At 49.8% G+C, this 21,546-nt stretch overlaps 1 protein-coding gene across 3 annotated transcripts in view; it reads left to right on the top strand.

Annotated features, from left to right (window-relative positions):
- The window catches only part of CHCHD6 (coiled-coil-helix-coiled-coil-helix domain containing 6), a 251,531-nt gene that overhangs the window by 206,017 nt on the left and 23,968 nt on the right, over positions 1–21,546 (top strand). The gene's annotated exons all lie outside the window — the stretch shown is intronic.

The raw sequence follows: 21,546 nt of genomic DNA, 5'->3' as shown, positions 1-21,546 counted from the left end.
GCAGAGCGTGGCACAGATTTAATAAATAAATTGAGTTTACAAAAAAAATTTTTTTTTTCTTTATCCAACCAGAGTACACAGGAAGCGGTGTGGAGTTGGAAATTATTTTACTTAAACATTGGGCTGGAGGGCGGAATCCTTGATGGGGAGCATTCTTGGATTAGCAGATGATTGTAAATTGCCTCGTAAATGCCACAGAAATAAATGCCAACGCTGACAGCAGTGATAGTTCTCTTCCAAGACAGTGAGCATCTTTTAACAACTTTGAGTAAACTGAGTGGTTACTTAGGTGACTAATTAGATGTCCGTGTAGTCATGTATTCATTTAACATACATGTATAGTGTGCCTACTGTTTGCCAGGTACCATGCTAGGCACTGGTGATAAAACGATCAACGTGACAGCTTCGGTTTCTTTCAGCAAGGAGCTTAGGGCATTTGGGGAATGACAAACAATATTTTTAAATTAATTGCACGAAAAGCAATTGCCCAAATAATGATTGATTATAGTAACGAGCCGTGAAACAAAATGTTTGAATTAAAAAGCATGTGTCTGAGGACCCTAACGCAAACTTCATATGTTTGGGAAGCCTTTTCAAAGGAAGTGACTTTTGAACTGACTCCCGTGGTATGAGGGGGCTTTGGCCAGAGAAAGGAGGGGAAAAAAGAGCACTTCCGACAGCAGATTTGGCATGTGCAAAGGCCCCGGGGCAGGAAGTAATACAGCATATTCAAGGAATTGAAAGGCCAGTGTGACTAGAGAGGAATGAATTAGAAGAGACAGACTAGGACGAAGCTCTAAGAAGTCAGCAGAGGCCAGACCACACAGGACTTTGTAACCATGTTAGAGATTTCAGTCGTATCCTAAAAGCAGTGAAGCACCAGGTCAGCTTGCTTTCTTTCCTAATATATTCATTTAAGGCATTGACTTCTCTATAAACACAGCTTCAGTTACACCATAAAGTTTTGATATATTGCATTTCATTATAATTCAGTTCAAAAATTTTCTAATTTTCGTTCTAATTTCTTCTTCAATTCATGGGTTATTTCAAAATGTATTGCTTAATTTTCAAATATCTGGTAATTTCCTACTTACTTTTTTCCCAAAAAACCCTTTTATTTATTAAGTAATCTCTACTCCCAACCAGGGCTCAAACTCATGACTCCAAAATCAAGAGTTGTATGCCGTACCAACTGAACCAGCCAGGTGCCCCTCTAGTTATTTTCTTAATAATTGATATTCAGCTTAATTCTGGGGGCAAATAACATACTGTAAATCCTCTAAAATTTTTGGACCTTGCTTTATGACTATGTATATGATCTGTTTTGGGAAGCCTTCTATGTACATTTGAAAAGAATGTGTATTCTGCCAGCAGGTATAGTAATCTGTGTTTGTTAGGTTAAGTTAGGCGGTCCTGTTCAGATTTTCTGTATCATTACTGATTTATGGATTTATGGTTTCTTTCTGAGATCACTTTCCTTCTAACTAAAGAACTTGTATAATATTTCTTTTCATGTAGTTTGGCTGATTATAAATTCTGTATTTTTTTTTGTTTATTTTTGAGGGGGGGATAGGGGCAGAGAGGGAGAGAGACACAGAATCCGAAGCAGGTTCCAGGCTCTGAGCCGTTAGCACAGAGCCCGATGCGGGGCTCAAACTCATGAACCATGAGATCATGACCTGAGCCGAAGCTGGACACTAAACCAACTGAGCCACCCAGGTGCCCCTAAATTCTCTATTTTTAATTGGAAATATATTTCAGTTTGAAAGAATCTAGCAATCCTTTCGTTGAGTTCCTTCAAGGTATCTTTACATTCTAATTTGATACCTGTTTTTTCCTGGAGAAGTCAGCTGTTGATACTCTTATTACCCCTTTTTGGTAATTACTTTTTTTTTCTCTGATTTTTAGCTTTTCCTTGTCTTTAGTTTTTTTGCAATTTGACTATCATGTGCCTAAGGAGTCAGTTGTCTTTCTTTTTTCCTGCTTGGGGTTCATGTGTTCGGGTTTGATGTCCTTTTGTTTTAGAAATTTCTCAGCCATTATCTCTTCAAATAAAACTCTGCCCTGGTTTATCTTTCCTCCTTTCTGGAATTTAAGTTACATGTATTACTGTGCCTCCCTTGTCTCTGTGTCTTTTTTTTTTTTTTTTTTCAGTTTTTCATCAATTTTTTAAAATTTTCATGTTGTCACCTGAGTTTTTACTATTGACCTATCACTTCACTAATCTTTTTAATGTGTCAAGTCTCTCTTACACCTATTTATTGATTTCTGAATTTCAATTATTGCATGTTTTTCAATTCTAGAAGTTCAATTACTTTTTTTTTTTTTTTTTTTTTTTTTTTTTGATTCCCAGTCTCTGGTGAGATTCTGGGTTTTGCCATCTGTTTTCTTGAACCTGTTAGGTATGGTTATTTTGAAGTCATCTGAGGGTCTGTTTCTATTGCCTTTTCTAAAAACCTCTTGGTCCTATTTATTCGTGTGGCTGGTAATTCTTGATTGCATGCCAGGCATTGTGCCGAGACTACAGATGCTCTGGAGTGTGTCGTCTCCCCCAGAGTGCTCTACCCTGTTCCCTGGTGGCCACCTGAGGGACTGAGCTGACTGGAGGCTTGCTGCAGTTTTGGTGAAACTCAGACCACCTCTGATTTACCCTTCTTCCTAGGGCATGGCTTTCCAGGGCTCCAGTACACCTCCTTTCTTGGTGAGCTTGAAACCCTTGTTTTTGCTTCCTCAGCTCTGTGAGACTTCTGAAAATTCCACTTTGCCTTTTAGTAGCTTTCACTTGGCACCTTAGCCTCCTGCCTTGAGTAGCTCAAGAATGTGACAAATGCCTTAAAAGAGGAAAGTCACTGAGTGTCGGTTCACTGTATTTTAGCTCCCTGTTCTCCCGAATCCTGGTTCCTCAAAGCCTAGCTGCCTTGGCAGCCTTGAACTCCAAAGGAATGTTGTCTGTCTGTAGTCCTATGAGATTGCCAGAAGCTGGCTTCTTTGCACTTTAGCTGAAGCTGTTTGCCCAACTTTCAGCCTTCCTTCCTGCACCAAGAATTGCCAAAAACTCACCGGGGACCAGTGGCTCCAAGAATGAGCACTTACCTCTCTACAGTTCCCTTCCCTTCATAATCTTGGCCCTCAGGCTTACTTTGTCTTGATCCTCAGATGCCTTAAACAGATTTTTTTTTTTTTTTTAAATTTTAGAGAGTGTGTGCAAGCAGGGGAGAGGGGCAGAGGGAGGGAGAGAGAGAGAGCGAGAATCTTAAGCAGACTCCGTGCTCAGTGCAGAGCCTGACATGGGGCTCCACCTCACAATCCCAGTATCATGACCTGAGCCCAAATCAAGTGTTGGATGCTCAACTGACTGAGCCACCCAGGTGCCCCTTAATAGATTTTCTAAATTTCAACTTTTAAAATTTCTTTCTCAGAGTTGAGTGTAGTTCTTCCCCAAGCTACTCCACTATAGATGGGAGCGGAGGTCCTGACTTAACTTCTGAGGAATGATTAGTTTGCCAAGTAGAAAATGGCCACACCAGCTAGAGGAAAGAGTGAGAACGCGACGTCACTCCAACACTGGTTAGCAACATCAGACACCGATGGCACGGGTGGCCCTCCCAACTTTTCTTGGGCCTGCCACGCTTTCCTGAGGCCTGCTAAGCCTGTCATATGTGCAAGGCCTCAGAAGATGCCTGTCAGAGGGCCAATGGGGAACTCAGAACTAAAGAGGAATGTCGTTGGTGAGGCCGGCATTCACGGTCTGAGAACTCTTGTTTCCGAAGAATGCTATTGTTGGGGTAGCAGTAAATACCCGAAGTGCGTTTGCATGCACAGACACACACACGTGCACACACACGCGCACACACAGACACATGCACCTCTACCTTACAACAGCACAGCAGGCAGAAATCTTCAGATTTTCTGAAGGAAGAGATTAAGACCCCAGGGAACATCCTGCATTTATCGTGTCCCATCAATTTTTTTATGACAACCTTCACTCCTCTTCCCGTGGGATTCATTCAGAGCCTGTCTCGACTTCTCCCTGTCAGGAAACTTGTACAGTGCCCCCTGGCCTCACAGAGAGCCACCCCTCAAAGAGGTTAGAACAATTGAGTTGAAGGAAGAAGGTTATTAACTGTTTCCTGAAACTGAGTCATTGTGCTGCAAGGACTTTGATCCAGAGAGGTCTAAGTAACATGGACGAGGGGACTTGGACCTTGCTGGGGCTAAGCTGCTGTGGTAGGGCTCACTCTCACCTGGAATCCAGAGCTTCTTAAATAAACTGTGGGGGAGGGGTTGGGCTCACCTGAGTGAGTGTGTTCTCAGGCGCTCTATTTAGTGAGCCAATGACAGACTGATCACCTATTTTTTTTTTCAACGTTTATTTATTTTTGGGACAGAGAGAGACAGAGCATGAACGGGCGAGGGGCAGAGAGAGAGGGAGACACAGAATCGGAAACAGGCTCCAGGCTCTGAGCCATCAGCCCAGAGCCTGACGCGGGGCTCGAACTCACGGACCGCGAGATCGTGACCTGGCTGAAGTCGGATGCTTAACCGACTGCGCCACACAGGCGCCCCCTGATCACCTATTAAAACAGCAGTTATTTATTTGAACCCTCAATAAGATAGCTTTCTATCTTAATTCATCCGGATAATGTTCACATTAGTCTGATTTCAAAAGCTGTTTCTCTCTCTCTCACTTCTCTTATGTAACTTTTTAAAAAGAGCACTTTCTATTCAGAAATTTACCAACGTACGAGGCTTAAACTGGCAAACATGGTTCTTTGAGAGGTTAACGAATCAAAACCCATTTGAGCGTGGATTTAGCAGATCAAAATGCAGTTAATACATTTCTTTAAAAACCTGCATCCCGGGGGTCACCCAGGTGGCTCAGTCGGTTGGGCGTCTGACTTTGGCTCAGGTCATGATCTCATAGTTCGTGAGTTCAAGCCCCGCGTCAGGCTCTGTGCTGACAGCTCAGAGCCTGGAGCCTGCTTCGGATTCTGTGTCACCCTCTCTCCTGCTCCTTCTCTGCCTCTCAAAAATAAATGAATATTAAGAGAAAACTTTTTTTTAAAAACCTCTATGCAGCTATTCTGCTAGGCACTTAGGCAGCCCCTGGGGTCTTCCCTTCACAGGAAGTTCTTATGGCAGATGCCATTATTGTCCCATACTGCAGGTCTGGAAACTAAGTCAGCTTACCTCTCAGGCTCAGTGTGCTGGTCAGTAAGGCAAGGACAATGATGGTGCCTCTTTGTCAATTAAATGTGATCGTGCACAGAAGTACTTCAGGGCACACAGCCAGCGTGGCCGAGTGGGATTTGAATGCAGGCCTGTATGAGTCTAGCTCTTTTCTACCCTACCCAGATACTTGCTTCTCAGGAATTTGCAGGACAAGGGGATTAGCTGCTTGCTGATTAGCTGATTCACTGACTTCCCCCAGGGCTGGTGCAGTATATTTCTGCGCGTGCACACGTGTGTGCGTGGGGGGGGGGGGGTGTTCCCCTCCTTCCCCTGGGCTGTTTGCAGGCATTTACTCCCATACCGATGTTGAACAGAGTTCTGCCTCCTCTGTAGCAAGAGAAAGATGCATGCAAAGAGAATTCATCAACAGAGGTAGTGCTCCCTAAGGCCAATGCTCTGGGCTGGTTCTGGAAGTGAGTGTGGGCCACCTTTGGAAAGCCTCAGTGGCTTCATTGGGAAGCTTGGCTTCTTGCCTGTGCCCCATCCTTCGCCCATGGCAAACATCACCGGAGGATTCCAGCAATCTCCCCCTGAACCTGGACGTGCTCTCGAGACTCCTCGGTTTCCAGACTCTGGCAGCTGGTATCACCTCTTCCAGATTGGCATTCAAGGTGAACTCCTTTGCTACCCTTGGATCAGATGACTTCTAAAGACTGAGTTTTCCAGCCTGAGACTGCTGGGTTCCTGATTTCAGAATGCAGAATCTACTGAGTTATCTTTATAGATCCTGTTTTCTGTTTAGAATGCCCCTCTTTTCCCCTTACGGATTATGCTCAGTTTTCAAAATCCAACTTAAGCATCTTTTCTGTTTATGGTGTGTCTTCCCCAGAGGTCAATCCATAATCTTATTTTTCTCTGCATCCCCACTGCCCAGCCCAGGACTTAGCCATGGTAGATGCATGGGTGGGAGGATGAGCTGATACCCCTTGTATAGACTTCTGGGGTGGGATTTAACAGCGAATAGTTGGCTGTCTAAGCACCTTCTCTCTGGAGGCTTCTGCAGTGTGCAGCAGGGCCCCACGGTGGGGTGAGGGTGTGTGGGGCTCGCATAGGGCAGGGCCTTGAGGTCAGACAGGTGAGTGCATTCCCAGCCATGCTGCCTGGTGTGTGGCCTGCACCAGATGACATAACTGTTCTGAGACACATGTCCCTTGCTGCTGAAGGTTGTTTTGAGGGCATTGTGAGGCAATTTGTTAAGCACATAATGAGCACTCAAATAACAGCCAGTATCACTATATAGAAACTCACGTTTTAGTGAGAGAGAGATCGGAGTGCAGTAGCCAAAGGGGGTACAGTCCCTCGGTACGTAGAGTGATTCGACGGCTGTCTGGATATGGAACCACAAAGGAAGGGGAGACTCCGGATCCCCAGCTCTCCTTTTGGAGACGTGCCCTCCAGAGACCCTGGTGTGTGTGGACAAGTAGCCCCGGGCGAGGGGACATGGAGGCCCCATTCCCCAAAGTGACAGATTGGAAGCAGTCTTGCTGCCTGCGAATAGGGCAGTGGACAAGCATAATCTTTCTGACTCGAAGAGCAAGTGGTGGGTAAAAAACGAGACGGAGCGTGCGCACTAGCTTGGGAGGATGCTTAGGAGATCTTGTTGGCTGAAAAAGCAGGTTGTGGTGTACTATGTGTGTGTGCACTTGACACACGTATGTCGGCACTCTCTCTGCTCTGTAGGTGTGTGCAACTTATGTGGATACAGAGAAGAAAGTCTGAAAGGATACACTCCAAACAGAAAACAGTAGTTACTCCTGGGCAGTTCAAGGGCATTCGGTATTACAATGTTTATTTATTTTGGAGGGAGAGAGAGGAAGACAGAGCATGAGTGGGGGAGGGGCAGAGAGAGAGGGAGACACAGAACCAGAAGCAGGTTCCAGGCTCTGAGCCATCAGCCCAGAGCCTGACACAGGGCTCAAACTCACAAACCGCGAGATCATGACCTGAGCCGAAGTCAGTTGCTTAACCCACTGAGCCACCCAGGCACCCCAAGGGCATTCAGTATTATCAAAAGAGCCAAAGAGGACCGTAGCTTTATCTGCTGTGTTTTTAATTTTGTAAAAACAAAACAAATATATATTGGTACATAAGTGTATATATATATGTACAATTTGTATAATTAAAAATTAATAACAATATAGAGATATCGCGAGAGAAGAATCGATGATTTGGGCGAAAGGAGAGGGAGGTTCCGAGTACAGTTGGGAACCAGATCCCAAGCTGACAGTTGATAGAGACCACACACAGAGACCAGAGCTGACCCTGGAACTGGGTTCCTAGTTGCACTTTTGTGTGTGTGCATGCACACATGCACATGTGTGTCTGTGTGTGTGAGTATATGGGAGGGCTTATATATATACGTGAGCATGAGTACCTGTATGTGAATGAGTGTGTGTCTCTGTGTGCACATGTGTGGGTGTGGGTGTCTGTGTGTGCGTGCATATGTGTATGTAGTCTTCTGATCAGGGCTTGGCCTCTAACTTGCCTGGTACCCTTTCCTTGAACTTCCCCCTTCCATCAAAGACTGAAGCTGTTGGACGAGATCTGTGGTTTTAAATGCCCTTCAGCTGTGGCTCCTGTCAAGAAATCCAATGTGACCTGTGAACATGTGAGGTGTAGCTCAGCTGCCATTCTGGGTAAGTCAGAATGGACGTGCCGGGACTCTGGGGTCAGAAGCCCCATTCCTAGAAGGCCAGGGGTCCAGGGGAAAATGGGTTCCCTCCCTTCCAGGCCCCCATCACTGTCTTCATGAGGGCTCAGCCTGCTCCCCTGGGATCCTGCCGGTGCTGCTGGCTGGGTTTGGGCCAATGTACCATCCCACGTGTTAGCAAGGAGATGACAAAGGTGAATCCTGAAGAAGGCAGCTTAGCTTTTTGCTGGCAGGTGTAGCCAAAGTTTCGATCCGGAGCGAAATTGAAATGTTACCGAGCAAAGGGAACCTAGGAATCAACCTGCGGTTTTCTGCTGTGCATTGTCTGTGTGCCGTAAACCCTCAAGCACTGGGGCCCCGCTGATTCCTGCTGTGCCCTGCAGGCCTGCAGCAGAGAGGCTTGGGGAGGCCCCAGAGGGAGGAGGTCGCAGTGGTTGAAGGACAGGGAGGGAGAAGCCAGGCCAGAGGATGCACCTGTATTCCTCTGGGAAGGAGGCACTAGAGCCTTGAACTACAGCTCGAAAATTTAAGTTAGATCTAGGGAAGGACTTCCTGACTTGCAGTGAGTGATTATAACATAATGATTGAGGGAAGGAAGCTGTACAGACTTTATCTTCCTCTGGAGATGTTTGAGGAAAAGCAAGTATCACTCTATACCCAGAGTGTGGTATATGCCAGCCCCCTTCCCTGTCTGTTCACAGACAACAGAAGGGCCACTTCCTCTGCGTCAGCGTTCTGTCTCAACCTCCCCTGGCTGGCTGGCAGGTAGCCGGCCACCGGGTTTCTCCCAGGGAGAGTTTCCTAGCAGTTTGCTCTTGACCCCTCTTAGGGCAGGGAGGCCATCCCCACTTCTAGTGACTCATTCCGTAGCCCCTGCTCTGGTTCTGTGGGCCACGATCCACAGAAGGGAATCGGAGAGGGCCTGGTTATATTTGCCCATAATCTCTGGTTATGAAAAGTTTGATAACCACTTCTCTTTAGAGAGAGGATGAGGTGGGAGTGATCTGAAGCTTCTGCTGAGGCTGCTACTGGCTACGATTTGTGCGTGATAGATGAGATGTGGTCTTCACCTCCAGTGAGAGCACAGACACCACCCTGCTTGCAGCCTGCCCACCCCAAGATCAGTTAGGTGTGTCTCTGATGGGCCCGTGGGACCTGGGGGCCCCTGGGACACCTCCTGGGGGGGCCCTGGGAGCATCGTTGGACGCTTCTGTGTAAGCATGTTCAAGCGTGGCATTCTACTAGACTACAGACTTTTTGCGGGCAGGAAGCTTGTTTATTCCTCTTCGTAGCCCCAGGGTCACTGTGTATTGAGTGAGTGGAAACTCACTGTAACAAATGATAACTGCTACAGCAGTATATGAGGATAGCACCCCGGGAGCAGAGGCAATGGAGCAGTTAATCCTGCTGGAGCACAGTGGGGCTTCGGAGATGAATTCACATTTGTGCTCTGTGGTCAAGGGTCAGTGTGAGCAGACTCAGAGCGGGCCCTTTCCTCGTGGGGTGTTAGAGGAAGGTAGGGCATTGGCAAAGGGGGAGAGGCAGATACTGAGGGGGCAGGGATGAGGCTCGGATGCGGCTAGCAGGGCGGCTGGTCCGGATGTAAAGGGCCTTCCGTGCACACGAAAGAATTTGGAATTCACCCTACAGGCAGTGGCAAGCCATAAAAAAGCTTTTAAGCAGGGAATTGATAGGATCGAATTTGTGTTTCAGAAAGATAACTGGCAGCGTCTGGGAGATGAAGCAGTAATGGTGTTGAGGTGGGAGGCAGGAAGCCTACTTAGGAAGCCGCTGCAGCGCCACTAGCCAGGATGACTCACCCATTCAGCAGACACGTGCTGAGGGTCCCCGTGCGGGCACAGCCAGGGCACAGCCCTGAGCCAGGCAGAGAGGGTTCCCTCGCTCGGGACCGCGAGATGGAGAGACTGATCGGCAGTGACGTTCGATGGTTCTACAAAGTGCCATGAGGAGGATGAAGGGGGATGATGTGACAGAGGCGACTGGGCCTTCGAGACAAAGGATCGGGGACGGACTGACTGACACTGGAGCCGCACTGAGCCGCAACAAGGGGCCATGCAGATACCCAGGCGTGGGCGTGGGCACGATTGCTCCCTGGGAGACTCTGAGTGCCAGGCAGGAAGGCCTGAGCCTGTGGAAGTGGATGAGGAGCAGGGAGGCAGGGAGGCTCCTGCCCAGGGCTGGGCGTGAGCATGAGCTCCCTGGGGGCAGGGGGTTGCTTACTCTCTCTGGGGCGGTAGGCAGGTGAGGGGCTCCCTAGCTACCCCAGCACCAGAGCAAAGAGGGGCAAGGGAGTCTGTCAGAGAGCCACGGAGGGCGGGGGATGGGGGAGTCAGCAATGGTCCTGTTGGGTTCGAAGCGTCTAGAACCAGTTCCTTGGGCCGACCCCACTAGGCGGGTTCTGAGCAGTAGCCTGGGGAAGGACAGCCTCAAGGGGCAGCCAGCCTCTGCCCAGTGCTTTCTTACTGCTCAGAGATCCATGACTCAGGAAACTGGACTTAGAGGCGACAGTTTGTTAATCCCCTCCCCTGGACAAAGACAAAAATGGCATTTCATTCCCAGCTCTATTAGCAGACTTGCCTTGGGAATAAAGCCCGTATCCCCCAAGGCCCGGCTGGGGCTCTTTTCCTTTGTGCCACTTTTGTTTTCTTTTGAGTGTTACATTTAGATTAGCTTCTGGGGATTAAATGTTATTACAGTAGAGGAATCGTTGTGTGTGTGTGTGTGTGTGTGTGTGTGTGTGTGTGTGTGTGTGCGTGTGTGTTTTAATCGGTAAAGAGGTTAGGGCTTAGCATTCTTGTCATTAGATTTATTTTTCCGAGTATTATTGCCTCCCCTGCTCCCGTTCTTAGGAGAAAGCTTTTGCTTGGGTTTCTTCGTGGTCATTTCTGCCTTGGAAGGAGCAGCCTCATCGGAAGCAGGGCCTTTCTGTCCATCTTGAGGATGGGCCTTGGCAGGATGGCACCCACCTTGCCTTGGACCCACTGTGGGCATGCAGCACTTGGGCGTGTACACTCATTCCTCCCAAGGGGGGAACCCTGGCAAAGGGTCAGGAAATTGTCAAGCAGTGACACGGTAGCAGAACTAAAGAGTTCCCCTGAGATCTGATCACCATCAACCACCCTACCCCGCCTTCCGCAAGCCACAAGGGCTCCGGGCTCCGCCGACTGCACAGGAGGCTGCCAGCACGACCCACTGTGGTGGAGGGTTGCAGAGGCTGAATACCATCTCCTGGGAGCCAGTTCTTCCAGGACCAGGGTGGATGTTCCAGAAAGATTTATTTTCCCTGCAGCACTCTACAAGAGCATACTCATTTTAACAGACCTTAAAGTTTAGTGCAGGCTGCTGTCTCAGGTGGTTAGGTTCCAAGATCCCGACCTCCTCCAGGCCATAGGCAGAAAGTGTCTGGAAGGGATGGTGCAGGCTCTGAATGGCCAGGGTCTCCACCCACTGCCATCAGAGCTCTCTGACTCTGCACACACCAACAGGAGGGCCTGCCCTGAAGGGCTCCCCTTCAGAGAAATGGTGTATATGGTATGGCTGGCCTTTACTCATGCTCACCCCGATGTGATAGACCCAGGCTGGAGCGGGCCCTGAGAGACCCAACTTGACCTGTGGCCATTGGCTGCTGGTTTTAGTGTACAAAAACGGCCTTTGTTTCTGGAACAGTCAGATCCAAGGGAGTTGAGACCCATGATGCAAAGCCTTCTCTGTAACATCCGGTCTCTCTGAGAAGTTGAGGGTATCTACACTGGGCCATGATACCTAGGAGCTCTCTAAAGTGTTGCAACCAACACTCGCTTTGTCACCTCCTCTCCCCCACCCCTGCCACACAGATGAGGTTCAGAGTCAGTCTTTCTGGTGGCATCCATGAAACCACAGGCCCTCAGGGGCATCTATCCCAATCCCAGATACAGGTGGATTCTTCCTGGGGTGCTCGCCCGAGGAGTTCTGCTGCCTCCGTGAACACGAGCTCCGTTGCCAGCACCTGACCTTACTAAGCTTCCTGTTTCGTCTGTCATGGCCCTGACAGTTAGAGAAGTGCTCTCTCATGGAGCTCGGGGCTGTCCGGGAAGCTTCCTTCCTAGCTGTGTCCCTGGGACTTTCTGGGGCTCGGTGAAGAAGCCGGCCCTACAGACATTCAAAGAGAACTTTCACATCCCCTCCACTTCCCTTCTCCTTCATCTCTGTCCTTCTAGCACTAATGCCTGATTCCTAAAACCACCCAATGGGGCACATGCCTGGCTTCCAGTCTCTGTCTCCACTCCCTGTGCTCTCAGTTAGCAGCAGTCTCTGGGAGCCAGAGCAAACTGACCAGCCCGAATGCAGTGCAGCCATCACCGTCTTTGTCTGGAAACCAGGCTCTGCCCACACTGCACTCACTGGGCTGCAGCACCCTGTTAGCTTGGTTGTCCACTGCCCTGTTAGCTGGACCTCACTGACCATTCACTCGAAGCTTCAGGCAAACTCATGTCCATGCACGGTTACCAAGTGCTCTGGACTTGGGCTCCAGACCTCATATTTATCCCGGATAAACTTCATTTTGGGTAGATTTAGTCTAGGCTATACGTTGATTATTTGAATAGGTGGATTCTGTCATCCGATGTACTCATCATCCCAGCTAACTCCGTCTTCCATAAACTTGCTAAGTCTTCTTCCCTTTGGCTGAGTCATTGATGAAGATGTTGAGTTGTGCAAGGCTTGAGACACAATGCCCTTAGAAACCTCCTTCATAGCTGCCCTTGCCCGTGTGGGTCGAGTGATTTCAACCAGTTCCTAACATAGTTCCTGGGATCTGGCCCACACTGTTCCTCCTTTACCACCAGATTGAACCACGTGGGTAGAGGCTGGGGCAGGCAGGCCACTGTATGGCCCTGGTCTCCCAGCTCAGATCCCTGCGACAGGGAAGAGAAGAGAGTATGGAATGATAAGTTTCTGATTACCTTGTCTGTCCCTACTGATCACCTCGCCATTTTCTAAATGCTCTGAAACCAGCTTCTTTAGTGCTCTTCTAGAATCTTAACTGGGCTCGCCTACATTTTATGGAATGCACCTTTTTGAAAACCACGAAACAGAAGACGATTCCTTTCCAGTGTTGCAATGTTCCTCATTCTCCAGGATTCTCTAAAGGTCACCGCAGTAGCCTGGTAGTCCAGACCTCAAGTTCTCTTGGTGCAGAAGGAGCTTGGTCCTAGCTAGTTGCCTTCCCGCCCAAGAAGACTTTGTATACTTTTTGGCTAGGATCTGTTCTGTCTTCTGGGAGGTGGCTGGAAATAAGAAAAAGGGGCTTTGAAGCAGAGAAACCGGAGTTAAATCCTGGTCATGCTTCTCACTTGGTGGTTGAAGCTTGGCCAGTAGTCCCCTCTCTAAGGCATAGTCCTCTCCTCTGTAAAAGGGGTGGCCGTCCAGAGAGCCCACAGGGCTGTTGTGAAGACCGAGGAAGCAAACCTCTGTCCGTCCCTGCTCCTTCCTTCTTTCCCTCCGTCATCCACAGCTCTGTCTCCTCTGAAAGCAAGACAAAAATCAGCCCACAGCCTACCTCTTCCCACCTGGTCCTGCCCCTCACTGTACCCTCTACTGCCACCTGGTTAGTCTCATCTGCCCACACTGGGCCACCTTGTCATCAGGAAGCCGTGGGGAGCAGGCTCCATTCTTGCTGCGTGGGGCAGGTCCCCATGGGGCAGGGCACAGGGAAACATGTTGGGCTGCTTCTCACTGCCTGTGCCCAAGACCCAAGGCCCTGCCTGTCCTCACCCCTGCTGGACTGGGGCCCCTATCTGCCCCTTCCCGTGGAAAGGCCCTCTGCTCCTTGTAAAGTCACCCTGGGATTTCCCACTTCCTGGAGCAGTAAATGCCCTTTTTGCTTAAACCAGTTTGAGGTTTTGCATATGGAAGTGAAAATTCTAAATGTGCCTTTCATTTCCATCTTGGACCCACTCCCAGATCCTCAGGACCCACTTATTCAGTTGGCTTTGTTTTTCAGAGCTGACCCCCTGGCCTCGTTGTCAGGCCCCCTCTGGTCTTGGTTAGTTAGGTTGGTGCACGGAGGTCACCTCATTGTTGGGATCCTTTTAGGAGGACTGGTCACAGGGACGCATGCACCTCACTTGAGTGGCCCTTATGGACACTCCGAGGCTGCCCTGAGCCTGTGGAGCAGGTGAACTTTGGTCACAAGTCCCCCTCAGTGTGTCCCCCAGAACATTTCATGCCTGATGCTCTCTGCTCTTCTTATGGTCTATCCCTGCTGCCCCCAACCTCATTCCCGCCTTCAGGGCCCTCAGAGCTCCTGTTCTCAGTAGTCTGCTCCAAGATAAAGGCCAGAAGAAAGAGGATCTGGTCAATACCAACTTACCAGCCCCTGGGGTTATCTGCAGGGGGAGGGAGAGGCTGGAACACACTGCCACTGGAAGGATGGAACCCCCCCCCCCCAGTCTCTAGAGCGCCGATTCCTGCCTGGCCCAGGGAGACACTCTTACGCTGTTTTCGTGATGCGGAAACAGGACCAGCCTGGCTCATCTGCCCGAGGTTGTTGAGTGAGAAAGTAGCAGGGCTGGGATTCAGGGCCCAGCCTTCCTGCCCACAGCCCGGGTACGCTGGTGTTATCCTGCAGCAACCCAGAGCTCAGGACCGCGGAGGTGCGTGTTTACAGGATGACAGAGGCTCTGGGGGGATGCCCTGTGCTATTGCTGTCCCAAGGAGGGAGCTGCTTCGAGGGTCTTCGCTGAGCCTTCCTGTCCGCACTGCCCTTCAGTAGCCCTGATGACGCGGTGCCCTGCAGATCTCTGCCGGTGCTGATGTGCGGTCTTCGGAGGCTGGGGTTGTCCCTACGTCACCTGCCTCAGAATCCGTGGAATGCTGCCGGGGGCCGTGGAATCTGCATTTTAAACAAGCTCCATATGATTGGTATGAGCCCTGCAGTTGAGAGCCACTGCCAAAGTGAATGTACTCCAGCCAACAAAGTAATCGCTTCTCCAGAAGAGCCCCCAGGGAGCCCCAGTAAATCCATCCCAGCTTCTGAATTGCTCCGGTGGCCCTTCTCTCAACGCCGGGAGTCCTCTCCTTACCCGGACCCCTCCCCAGGGTCAGGCCTGAGTCGGAAGAGCCTGTAGTGACCTGTGGCCCCGTGGGAGAGAACACAGCACTCGGAGCCCTGCGGGCCTGGCATTGGCTCTTTGGGTGGACACAGACCTTGTAGCCCGTGCTCCCTATAGCCAGGTGACACCAGGTTGCCACAGTAAGCACACGCAGACCTGGAGCAGGAAGGCACACAGAGTGACTTTGGCCATGATGAGCTGCCCATCTGGGCATTAATTCAGCAGCCACCTTGTAGCAGACATGGTTATGGGGCTCCTGCCCTCTGGGGAGCCCGGGGTCCCCCTGTTTGAAGGGTCACCTTTCACACCACCTCTGAAAGGAGCGCCATCTGGGTGGGATGGGGTCAGTGTCTAGGTGACTGCCGAGTAAGCAGGATGTCAGGCCGGGACACTGTCAGGAGACAGGGTTCACACCTGTGCTGTCTCCTGGGTGCACCCGTGACCCCAAGAAGTCGCCTCCCCATCAGGGCCTCAGTTCCTCATCTGTGGCAGGACATCGGGGGACCCACAATCTCTGCAAGGCCCCTCCAGAATTTATGCCCTGCCCTCCACCCAGGCGCAGCCTCTTTCTGTGCTCCTGCTGTAGGGGCTGTTACTTCTTGGCCTCTCTGGTTGCATTTGTGGGACGACACCCTGTGCCCAGCAGAACCAAGGCAAAAGCATTCAGGGAGCTTTGGGGGCAAAGTATATTTCCTCCTGGCGGTGATAGCAGTTGAGAAGGGTCCCACATTGTGAGCTAAAAGTCCCTTAAATCCTAGGCACTGGTTTCGTCTGTCCCTAAAATACCCCCAAGAATAATAATATTCTTTATTCATAGTCCATGCTTTTTAAAAGTGAATAGAATCATCTTTTAGAAAACTCAGCTGTTCTATTGATCTTTAACGCACAAGCCAAGTAAAACTGATTGTAGCATCAAAATACTCCCTCTCCCTACACATACACTTGCTCACATACACGTTCACACACTCGTGCACACACACATGTGTGCTAACACACTCAGACATGCATACGTGCAAACACACTCATGTACCCAAACACTCGCTCACATACATGCTAACACACTCCTGTGCCAACACACTCACATGCTAACACACACACTCACTTGCTCACATACATGCGAACACACTAACTCATGCGTGCCACACGCATACACACAAACATTTCTCAAACTCATTCACATACATGCTAACACGCGCATGCTCACACACACTAACATACAGCCATGTAACAGTCATACATGAACACGCTAGCACATACCTTATATCCAGTCACGCTCAGCTCACGTGCACGGTAACACACACTCTCTCACTCGTACGCTCACACAGCCCCTAACCAGATTGCTACATTCTGTGTTGGGATTCCAGAGCTATTCTCCTGTCAGTGGCATTAGCTGTGGCTGTTTCCCTCGGCTCAAAGTGTGAGAGAAATTGGATTGAACCCACAGAAATCAGACCACTGGAATGCAAACGTGGAAATGTGCCTGTGTCTGTACATGCGCATATTTATTTGCTGCTAAAAAGGATCTATTAGGAGCCAAAGCAGGAAATTCCTACCAGCAAATTCCTTAAGGAGGGTATGTTCACTTTTGTGTTGTCAAAGATGACTCTGGCTTTCTAGATTCTTTCTTTGAATTTCACAGGGATAGATGAATTGCCTTCCAGACTTTTCCATGATGACAGTTGTCAGGAATGCCCGGGAGTTTTACTTAAGCTAACAAATGATTACCCTTCCCATTAGCTCTACAAACAGGCCCCTAATTAGTGAATTGGCTAATAGCAGTCGCCTCTGGGGTCATTAGCCCTGACAGTGCTGGCACTGCTCCGTGCACAGTGTCACTGTCACGACGCGTGCCGTCAGGCTCTGTTGGGAGTCAGGGCTGGGGAGACGCTGTAACGTTGCTCTCCCCTTCTTTATCTTCTACGTGATCTCCTTGGGCCAAGTGAATTATTTCCTACCTCAAACAGGTAGGAATTTCTAAATATGGATTAGGAACAGAGATCATTTAAGTAAAAAGACTGAAAAAGTGGTCACGTCGGTCTCAGATGACAAAGCAGTTTTTACGACACACAGTTCCAGGTTTTAAAGACACACCTAGTCAGATTTGTGGAGAATTTGGAAAGAGCATGTGTCTCGCTTTAGCTCTGGGGCTCACTTATGACTGCCAGTCACCTGCTCTGCCTTGTGTTGTGCAGGACACTCAACCAATGCCTTCAGCAAACTTTGCACCCTACGTCTTGGTTTCTGGTCAGCAGGATGGCAGTGTTGACCTGAAAGAGAAGGGATCAGTTGTCTCAGGTGTGGTCCCTCCCTCTGTGCCTCTCCTGGCTTTTGAGAGCCTTCCTCCCTCCAGAGAATGGGCCTTAAGGCTGCATAGTCTGTCCGTCTTGACCGCTTGGGTGATCTTGGACCGGGAACACTCCTAGGGTGTGCAGCCTCACCTGATCTAACCCAGCCTCATGGCGACTTGTCCTTGAATCCCAGACCCATACGGTGACTGGTCATACCCTGACTGGTCTATGGTTATAGGGCTCACACAGTAACTAGTCCTCATGTCCTAGGCTCACACCCTGATGGGTCTGTGGGTCTAGGGCTCGCACAGTGACCAGTCCATGAGTCCCTAGCTCACACAATGACTAGTCCTTAAGTTTCAGGCTTACAGGATGACTAGTCTCAAAGTCCCAGGCTGATGTTCCAGAGATGGGGACAGCAGCACATGGGTGAGGCACCTGGGCTGGTTGCCACAGTGGGAGAGCGTAGGGCAGTAACAGTTGTGACTAAAGTGTCTTTGCATTCAGGTTTTGTTACCATACAGATTCTTGCTACATCAGCTCAAAGTCATGTGCAGCTTAGTCTAAATGCCTATTTAAGCAAAGGCCAAAAGTCTGTTTGAAGATGTAAGGGGAAAAATAGGATGTTCATAATACAAAGCTTGCAGCTAGTCATGGCTGTAAAATTTATGATGCTTTCCATACGGTAAAAACAAGAACTGAAGCTGCATTTATTTGTTCAAAGGTAGAAATGCATCTTGAAGAATTAGGAAAAATTACAAAAAGGTGATTATATGGCATGGCAAATCTCTAACATGGATTAAACCGAATTGTTTAGGAGGTAAAATGCCAGCATCAACAGGCAATTGAAAAAAAAGGGAAGAACAATGCTGGGTTGGGTGGGGAGAGCTGAGCTCCTGCTTTTGCTCGGTGCTGACGTGGCAAGAAGTTGCTGGTTCGTGGCCCAGGAATCCACAGAGATGGAAGGCCTTGGCCACTCCTGTACAGGTGTTTGTGTACCTGACCTATATAAGGTGGTTTACACAAGACACTCCCAAACCAAACGGCTGCTCGCATCTGGGAACCCAGCTAGGGCTGTGTGGCTCCCACACCCCTGGATCGTCCTCTCCTGTCTCTGGTCGCAGAGTCCCCAGAATGTTCCCAGACAGCCCACGGCCAGGCGAAGCAGGGTTCAGATCCTCCTCCTGTGACTCCCTAGCCCTGGTTCCTGGGACAGGTAGCTCACCGGCTCTGAATCCCCATTTCTTCATCTGTATGGAGGGGTGGCGATGCTGCCCTTGCGAGCCAGAGGGGGAGAAGAATATGAGATGATGTTTATAGAACGCCTAGACAGAGCTCGGCACAAAACAAGACCCCCAACATTGCTAGTCCTAGACTGTCGCATATTGCGAACAGTGTGTGAGCGTGTGTCTCCGTATGTGGCTAGTATATTGAATTTCAAAGACCTAGTTCAAAAAAGAGGAGCATGAGATATCTCAACATGCTGCTTACATGTTGGCGTGATAATATTTGGTAAAACAAAATAGCATTAAAATTAATTTTACCTGTTTTGGGGCGCCTGGGTGGCTCAGTCAGTTGAGCGTCCGACTTTGGCTCAGGTCATAATCTCGCGGTCCGTGAGTTCGAGCCCTGCGTCGGGCTCTGGGCTGACAGCTCAGAGCCTGGAGCCTGTTTCAGATTCTGTGTCTCCCTCTCTCTGACCCTCCCCCGTTCATGCTCTGTCTCTTTCTGTCTCAAAAATAAATAAACATTAATAAATAAATAAATAAATAAATAAATAAATAAATAAATAAATAAAAATAAAATTAATTTTACCTGTTTTGTTCTACCTTTTCAGTATGGCTACTGGGAGATTTTGAATCCCACACGCGGCCCATGTTCCGTTTGTGTCACACGTCACTTTTGGTCTCTGTCTTTCCTCACCACTTGTCTGCCTCCCTCCCTTCTTAGTGTCCTTGCCACCCACCACTATGCAGGTGCCCAGCTCCCTACACACTGGCCCCGTGCCTCCACATGTAACCCCCTCCTCAAACACGAGACAGCCTGGCGTGGGTAGTTTCAGCCCATTTCAGTTAACCCTGACGGTTATCTAAACTGAGGAATTTGTCCCAGGTCATGTAGATCAAGAACGGGGAAACCAGTGTTCTTGCAAAACGCCCTGTTCTTCCCCCACTTCAAACATGAGGGAGCCATAAGTGAAATTAAGTGCCTTTGCCAAGTTCAGAAACCAGTTAGTTGATTAGGGACCAAGCTAAGTCTTCTGGCTCTGGTCCCCTAGGATTACTCGCACACCGTGCAGCCCTCTGTTTTATTGGCTGAGGTACAACAGGGTCTAAGCTGGCACCGAATTCAACTTGCTTGCAGAATTTGAGAGACCGGGCTTCTAAGCACCAGAAAGGAGAGGCCTGGACAGGGCCACGTGGTGGTGGCTTTGGATGAGAGGCGGAGCTAGGTGTGGGGCAACCCTGCGGCCCAGGGCGCATATGCGGCTCATCTCAGAGGGAGTAGAGGAAGATGGCACCTTACAGCTCTGTCTTGGGAGCTGCTTGGGCTTCGGAGCCTGATCCAGATGACCTCAGGCAAGCCACTCTGTCTGCTTTAGCTCGGGGTCTTCCCTGTTGTGATGGGTGAATTCCACTCTGAGCAGGTGCTCCGTACGTGGCAGCGGGTCCTACCTTGCCACGTCCCTCCGTAAAGGTTCAAAATTGGCACATGGGCTGTGCTGTGAATCTGTGGTCTCTCATCACAGTTCTGTCACAGAGCAAGTTGGGTGGCTCTGTAGGCTTCGCCTCCTCAGGTGACAACTGTGGGCAGAAGATGAGGCATATAAGCCTTAAAGGGGTTGAGGCAGGTTGGGGGGGGCGGTCTGGGTGGCTCAGTCGATTGGGCGTCTGACTTCGGCTCAGGTCATGATCTCGTGGTTTGTGGGTTCGAGCCCCGCGTCGGGCTGTGTGCTGACAGCTCGGAGCCTGGAGCCTGCTTCGGATTCCGTGTCTCCCTCTCTCTCTGCCCCCCACACCCCCCGCCACTGGTGCTCTCTCAAAAATGAATTAAATGTAAAAAAAAAAAAAATTAGAAAGGGGTTGAGGGTGGCACATAAGGAAATGGTATTGCAGGGGCTTTTCTCAGTCCCTGGCTATGGTAGCTGGGATTATAATAACTCTTGGTGCCTGGGCCCACGTTAGGATCCCAAATGCTAAGGGTGTCCTCTCTCAGAGCCATGTGACTGAGAAAATGAGGGACTCCCAAGCTATTGAGAAGAGGCAGGCTGCAGATTATCTTGCTGTTCAGACAGCCAGCAGCAAGTCATGACCCCAAAAACCCAGAGAAACAGCTCTTCTTACCCGGGTCGCTGTATCCCCACTCTCCTGATTTGCGAAAGTGCAGGCTGCAACAGAATCCATTTCCATCAAGGGGAGTTGGCAAGGGGCCATCAGCTTGTGACTGTTGGCCTGGGGGCGAGGAAGCTGATTAACAAATGACCCTCTTCATGGCCAGCACCGTAGAGAAGGGAGTCCGGGCACCAGCCTGAAAGCAAAGCCCCTTAGTTCCAATACCAGTTCTGCACGCCTGCGCATCAGGCGGTCTCCCCACATCTGTCTCCTCGACCGTAGAATGGGGATAAGAGAACAACCCAGCGAGCTGGCATTTAGATCACATGAGAGTGTGTATATAAAGTAGTAGACAGAGGGCCTGGCACGTAATGAGGATTCAGTCAATGCTAGTTCATCTTATTTATTACTGCTGCCGACGGTTAGAATCCAGCATCCAGCTCAGACTTCCAAGTTGCAGTTTTTTTTTGTGCCATCAGCTACATTAAAAGACCCATGCCAATAAGGTTTTTAGATGAAATGCCTCGCATAACAGATAAAATCCCAGTACTCAAGACACCCGGTGCTTACTCAGGAGAATTCTTGCGCCCGGGGCCGTGACACTTGGTAACCATGGCTGGGCTCAGAAGGAAAGGTCAGCCCTGCTGCCTTGTCTGTGGGCTCCTCAGGGCCCTCTTCCTTTAGGACTGCCTGCATGTTAGCCCCCTCCAGTCCCCACGCGGGAGGTCTCCCCGCAAGCTCTGTGTGCACGTCACCGTTGGGGAGGGGGGGCACTCGCCGCCTCCCGGCTCCAGCTGTCAAGAAGCTGTTCTGATTGTCCCTGTCCTCCCGCAATCCTATTGTCTCATTCTTCCCTTTGCTCCTCTTGCTCCTTGGCGCCCCTCTAAATATTTCCGTGCACAGAAGAGGACGACGGGTTGTGGGAGGGCACT

This window comes from Felis catus, chromosome A2 (assembly GCF_018350175.1).
Source record: "Felis catus isolate Fca126 chromosome A2, F.catus_Fca126_mat1.0, whole genome shotgun sequence".
NCBI lineage: Eukaryota > Metazoa > Chordata > Mammalia > Carnivora > Felidae > Felis > Felis catus.
The sequence above is the reverse complement of the archived record's forward strand: the minus strand, read 5'-3'. Positions and strand labels throughout refer to the sequence as shown.